The sequence below is a fragment of the Sus scrofa genome, chromosome 3 (assembly GCF_054392235.1).
Source record: "Sus scrofa isolate SSC_HxYL_T2T_F1_AM1 chromosome 3, Sscrofa_HxYL_maternal_Yorkshire_Landrace_v2.0, whole genome shotgun sequence".
Classification (NCBI taxonomy): Eukaryota; Metazoa; Chordata; class Mammalia; order Artiodactyla; family Suidae; genus Sus; species Sus scrofa.
Window position 1 is genome coordinate 2,233,090 of NC_139385.1, and position 6,905 is coordinate 2,239,994.

At 53.9% G+C, this 6,905-nt stretch overlaps 1 protein-coding gene across 2 annotated transcripts in view; it reads right to left on the minus strand.

Annotated features, from left to right (window-relative positions):
* The window catches only part of CARD11 (caspase recruitment domain family member 11), a 121,975-nt gene extending 115,409 nt beyond the window's left edge, over window positions 1–6,566 (minus strand). For both annotated transcript variants that reach the window (XM_021086018.2, XM_021086015.2), the window contains exon 1: window positions 6,377–6,566. The gene's annotated coding sequence lies outside the window, so the exon portion shown is untranslated. The remainder of the gene's footprint in view (window positions 1–6,376) is intronic.
* Window positions 6,567–6,905: the final 339 nt, after the last annotated feature.

Here is a 6,905-nt window from a genome sequence, read left to right on the forward strand (position 1 = left end):
GACCCTCCCTGTGTCTCAGCAGCCCACCTTCAAACAGGGATGGCTGTGGACCTCGGCTCCCCAGGCACCACAGGGGTTCACAAATTGGTTTTGAAAAGCATCTGAGAATTGAAGACAGCTGCCTTGGAGAGAAGCGCAAGGGAGCGTTATTATTCAACCGAATAACCATCTGACCCTCGAATCCCTTTTTCAAAAGGCCACGTCTTCTTAGAAAACTTCAGGGAGACTCCGACTCCTTGCTCAGAGGCAGGGAACCAAGCTGCAATGTCAGCACAAGGCAGTTTTACTTCCTATCAACATCCGGCCACTGAAATGACCATCGGCTAAGCCTCCAGTAATGCTGGCACAGGGTTCCAGTTTGCCCTCCGATGGGGAAAAAAAAGGGGGGGGGTCATCATCGCCAAGACTTCTAGAAGAATGTTCGCAGCAGCTCTCTCATAAGCACCCCAAACTGCACACAATGTTCCCGTTTAGCCACGGGAGAATGGACAAATTATGGCCACTGCTCACGATGCACTATGATGCAGCAACAAAAAAGCCCCGTGAGTGCTGCCCGCAGGATGAATCCGAACACGGAGAGACAAAACAGTGTGCGCCACGCCACGGATGTGAGTTCAAGTTCAGACTAAGGGGGTGGGGGCTTCGCAACTGGGAAGGGACATGAGACACCCCCTGCACCACCCTCCCCACCCCTGGAGGCCTGGGTGACTGGTTACCTGGGTGGGTGTGAAGATGGCACCATCAGGCTGTTTCAGATGGGGGACAGTGTTCTGTGTGCCCCAACTTCATTTCAAACAAATCCTTTGTTGTTTGTTTAAGCAATCGGTGTGCCTTTCAACTGGAGGGCAAGTGATTTCTCTTACTGGGACATGGCTGAAATCAGAAGTCACTGCCAGAGAGACTCACTTTCTGCAAACCAGCAGGTGGGGAACCAGGGCAGCCAGGATTAGGCCAGGCAGCAGTGGATGGGACCATTGCCCTCGCTATTCTCTTCGGAACCTGCTATTCTCTTCTGAACTTGGTTTTTCTTTCTCATTTTCTTAATCAGGATGATAATAGCTGCTGAGGGTAAAAAAAAAAAACACTGCTGGTGGGAATGTAAATTGGCACAACCACTATGGAAACAGTATGGAGGCACCTTAGAAAACTATACATAGAACTGCCACATGACCCAGCAACCCACTCCTGGGCATATACCCAGATAGAAGTTCCCTTGAAAAAGGTACATGTGCCCACATGTTCACTGCAGCACTATTCACAACAGCGAAGACATGGAAACAACCTAAATGTCCATTGACAGATGATTGGATTAGGAAGATGTGACACACACACACACACACACACACACACACACACACACACACAATGGAATATTACTCAGCCATGAAAAAGAACAAAATCATGCCATTTGCAGCAACATGGATGGAACTAGAGACTCTCATACTAAGTGAAGTAAGTCAGAGAAAGACAAATATCTTATGATATCACTTTTATCTGGAATCTAATATACAGCACAAACGAATCTTTCCACAGAAAAGAAACTCATGGACTGGGAGAACAGACTTGTGGTTGCCAAGGGGGAGGGAGTGGGATAGACAGGGAACTTGGGGTTAATAGATGCAGACTATTGCCTTTGGAATGGGTAAGCAATGAGATCCTGCTGTGTGGCACTGTAGCACTGCAGCACTGAGAACTGTCTAGTCACTTACGATGGAGCATGATAGAGGATAATGTGAGAAAAAGAATATATACATGTACGTGTAACTGGGTCACCTTGCTGTAGAGTAGAAAAGTTATAGAACACTATAAACCAGCTATAATGGAAAAAATAAAAATCATTATAAATGAAAAAAAAAAAAAGGAAAGGACACAAAATAAATACTAGAATGTTTTCCCCTTGGTCCCTGAACCCCCATTCCCCAGACATCCTACTATAGGAGTTTCTTTCTTTTCTTTTCTTTTTCTTTCTTTTTTTTTTTTTTTTTTTTTTTTTTTGGTCTTTAGGGCTGCAGCCTCGGCCTATGGAGGTTCCCAGGCTAGGGGCTGAATCAGAGCTGTAGCTGCCGGCCTGCACCACAGCCACAGCAACGTCAGATCCAGGCCGCATCTGCGACCTACACCACAGCTCACGGCAACACCAGATCCTTAACCCACTGAGCAGGGTCAGGAATCAAACCTGAGGCTTCATGGATAGTAGTCGGGTTTGTTACCACTGAGCCACGACGGGAATTCCTAGAGCAGTTTCTTATTCATGCCAGTGGCTTCTTCCAAAAAGTCCCTCTATGTCCCTGTCTCATTAACAGCCTCCCGAAATTCCACTGTCTGGATAAACCTTGCTTTTTGGAGCATTTGTGTGGTTTTGAGCTTTCCCCCATAAAAACAATGCTACAAGGAACCCTGACAGGCAAAAAAAAAAAAAAAAAAAAAAGATGGACAAGTCTCTCCGTAAGAGAATTTCTTAGAGGCGGAATTCCTGGTTTACTCACTTATCATCTTGGCAAATATGGTTAAAGCCACCGCCCATTAGATCACGGGTTTCCCTCTCTTTTGCCAATACTAGATTTTATCAAACGTTTTGACCCTCGCCACTCTGACAGTGATAAAGATGGCACATCCCTGTTGTATTTCTTTACATCTATTCATCATACATGACGGCTAGGGCTCGGTCTATTCGAGTTCTGCTTTTTCACATCCTTTAAGCATTTTTCTCCTGGGTTGGGTGCCCCAATTCTGGAGTTGGCCAGCGATGGTTGGAGGGCCTCTCCTGCACTGTCCAGCCTGCACCAGGGGCCAGATCCGGTCCTGCTACGAGGACAGGGCTGAGCTGCCTCCACAGTGCCATCTGCTCTCAGTGCCTAAAAGAACTACTGTCTGGACCTTTTCAGAAAAAGTCTGCCGATGCCTGCATCTCACGGATTTCTTCTGAGAGCGCTCTGTAAATTAAGGAACTAGCTTGTCACGTGTACCTGGTTTTGCTTTCTATCTCCCACCCCCAATCCTGTCACAAATAACCAAGTCATAAGGGCACCTTTACAGGCAGAGCTCGCGCTCTGATTGGAAAGACTTGAGTCTATATTAACTTAGGAGGCGGGGCTTCAGACCCATTTTACCCACGTGGCAACGGAGGCTCAGAGCCATTGGTGACTTTCAAGGTCACACCGCCAGTACGTGGCAAAGCCAGGGTGGACGCCCTTTCTAAAGCCAGGCTCCAAGTCCCTGGATCTGTCCCCTGGAGGACTCGGACTCTCCACGGACAGGGCCAGCACCAGGGGAGGGCGCTGACTGTGCGAAGCAGAGGTTGGGGTGATGCTGGCGCAGCCTCGGGGAGGTATGGGGGACAGCCTGGGGCCCTGCCTGGGGCCCTGCCTGGTCACGGCCACACCTGAGTGTGGTGACTCACATTCCTGAGCTGCAGTGGCGGTGGGAAAGAAGGCCACACCCTCAACACAGAAGCCACTCGGGGGCGCGGGGGGATGCAGAGCACCCCACCTCAGGCTCACCGCCTTGCCTGTGGGGCTGGACCAGGCGGCTTCATCACCTCTCAGCACTGGCCCATGACGCAAATTTGACAGCGACCATTCTAATCTCACAGCCCTGAATAAACCACGGACAAGAAGGCAACCCTCCTGAAAAAAGTCACCCCACGAAAACGACTGACCCGCAAGTGGCAGGTGCTCAAAGAGACTTGGGTGGGGGATGGTGCACGGGGCGTGTTCTGCACGTGTCACGTCACCAGCCATGTCCTTCCTGTGGGCTGGACCGCAGGTGAGGAGGCTGGCATCTGGGCATTTGCCAACTTAATTTTTCCTTTGCAGAAAAGTGATTTTAAGGGGCTTCCTTGGCAGTCAGCCTTTCATTTCAGTCTGCATATTTCAATCAATTCAAATTTTTCTGGACCAACTGGCCTGCTTTGGCTGTGGAGAAATGACATGGCCTGAAGCTCCTTCCGCCCCCTCCCCCTCCAAGCCTGGGATCCCGAAGGTGGGACCTGGGCCTCCACTCCCTTCGTTCCTTGATCTGACTTTAACACACGCTTCACTCTGTGTCCAGCTGGTCATCTGGGAATTCTGGCCATGGGCTTGACCGTCGTCTGGACTGCCAGAAGGCGCTGTCTGCAAGGCCAAGGGCAAGGCAAGAGAGCACAGAAGGCAGCTTTAAGCTGATAGGGGGTGCTCCAATTATCAGCATCTGGGCCTCCATCTCGTCGCAATCATCTGAACAGTGGGACTCGATCCGGCCTTTCACGCATAAAGTGCTAGACACGCCAAGCCAGCCCTGGCAGCCTGGGGAAGCAAAGCCTCTGTGGGAAGGTGCAGAAACACCATGCAGGACAGTGGAGAGGAAGTCAGCACTTCCTCAGCCCAGAATCTTCTCGTAACCCCTGGGCCCTTGAGTCCCACCACCTCCCCCGCTCGCCTCCCAGCATCCTCCCTTCCCTCAATCCTTCGTCACAGCGACACAGACCGTACAGCCTGAACCACTTAAGGGGAGACATTTGGGTGTCACGTTCCTTCTGCGTGTCCCCCACGGTGCCCAGCACGGTGTCCCCCAGACAGTGCCCACTGAGCGATTCTAACAAGGGCCATCACTGTCAGAAGAGTTAGGCGTACACGTCATTTTGAAAGATCGCATAAAGGATGGACAAATAAACAGAATGTGGCCGTCCGTAAAGTGGAATATTATACAGCCTTAAAAAAGAAGGCAATTCTGACACCTGCTGCAACAGGGATGAAGTCTGAGAACGTGATGCTAAGCCAGACACAAGTACTGGAGGATTCCACCTCCACAGGGTCCCTAAAGGAGCCACCTTCATAGAGATGGAAAGTAGAAAAGCAGTTACCAGGGGCTGGAGGACAGGGAAAAAGTGGGGTTGCTGTTTAATGGAGACAGAGCTTCCTTTTGGGAAGATGGAACGTTCTGGAGACGGATGGTGGTGATGGCGCACAACGTCAATGCATTTAATACCCCTGAACCGTATACTTCGAAGCAGTTAAGATGGCAAATTTTATATCAGCTGCATTTCACCACAATTAAAAAACATCATGCAAAGGACCATTCGCGCAGACTCAAGATTGCAGAGGCTGGTGGGGCTATGAGCCTTCCTTTCTGATGTGGGAGCTCATAAAATCCACGTCCATCCAAACCACTTTGCTGGGATGTGACAAAGCTGAGACCCGGGCTCCCTTTGCTCCGGTCCGCGGCAGGACCACCACCTCTTTACAGCGGCTTTGGGGCTGGAGCGAAGCAGAGACAAGGGCCAGGGCAGAAGTGGACAATTTAGCTGAATTCCCACTCTCGCGTTAGCTCACGGCGCTTGGGTTTTCCGATGCACATTAGCCACCGAGCAAGTTCTCAATAGCTGTCCACTCCCGGCCCAACATCCCTTCCCTCCTGGGAGGCTGGTAGCCCCGCACTTTCCAGGAGGGGCTGTCAATGTCGGGAGACCTCTTCTGATGTTACAGGGGCAGGCTGGGCGAGGTGGGTTTGGTCCCAGACCAGGTTTGGGTGGATGGACGGCCCTCTGCCGACTCCACCTGGAGCAGCTGTCAGGAAGCTCAGACACATCCAGGTCCAAGAGGCCCTGCTCCCTGCACCACAACTGGCTCCCTGGGACCCTCCAACTGTGCTCTGAGCTCTGAAAAGAACCCCTCCCCCGTCCTGGGCCAAGAGCTGGGGAGACCCTAGGGGGAAGCCCTTCCAGCCCCAGCAGTGTCTTGGGGGAGGTCAAATCCCAAAGGAAGGGACTTCCGGCCAGAGGCCACTAGGAGCTCATCCTGGCATTTTGGGGGCCTGGGCCCCTCCTGGCTCCACACTCTCCCCGTGGGAGGGGCTGTCGTCTCTCCCCTCCCCTCGCAGGGGCCCCACCTTCTCGGGAGCCTCCGAGTCAGGCCTGGCTGTGGTCTGGAAACTTCCTGCCCTTTCAGGTCTTAGAAAAGGTTTTCTTCCTTCCTCTGGGGCAGGTGTGCACCAAGGGGCACCCTGCTGGGCTGCTGGCCCGGTGCCCCTTTCATCCTTTTCTTCTCTGAGGGGCATGGGGACTTTGCCAGGAGGAGCCACTCAGGGACAGGTGGCCCCAGAGAAACCCGGAGGCGAGACACGGAGAGATGGGAAGTGGAAGAAAGGAAAAGGTTTTGGGGGGGAGGAGAGAGGGAGTTGGAGAAAGAAGAAAAGGAGGAAAGATGGCGAGAGGGATGGGGGTCCAGTCCCTGCAGACCCCCGCGCACCGCCCGGACTCTGTGCCCCCCGGTGCGGGCCTCTGGCCCCCCCGCATCTCTTCTCCCCCAGCCGCGTCCCCCACCACGACGGCGCCGCCCCAATGTGGCCCCCGCGGTCCCCCCCCCCCCCCCGTCTCCACCCCCGCGTCCGCGGCGCCTACCTGGGCCGCTCATGCTCCGCCAGCCACGGCGCCTCCTCCGCGCAGGCCGCCGGCTTCCTCCCAGCGCTCCGGGTCTCGGTCCCGGCCGCCCGGACCGTCCGAGGGGCGCAGCCCGCCCAGGGGCTGCAGGGCCGGGAGGGGGCTGCGCGACGCCCAGGCAGGACTCAGGAGACCAGAGGAGGCAAAAGAGAGAAAAAAGGAGAGAAAGTGTGTCATAGGCTGGAAGGGGGAGGGAAATGCAAAACCCGACAGGAAATGAGACTTAAAAAAAAATGCAAAAGGTTAGAAAATGAGATAAGGAAGAGGGGGAGGGGTGGAGCCTGGGTCCCAACCCTGGAGGAGGGAGGCGATGAGGTGGGGATGGGGAGTGGCTCCTGCGTGAGAGGCTGCGGGGCGGCGGGCGGGGTGGGCTTGGGGCTGGAGACCCCCAGGCGGCCTCCGGGAGGCCCTGCCCCAGCTGGGATGAGGCTGGGCCCCTGCCTGGGGCTTCAGCCCCCACCTGCTCTGACCCCAGAGCCACCCACTCGGG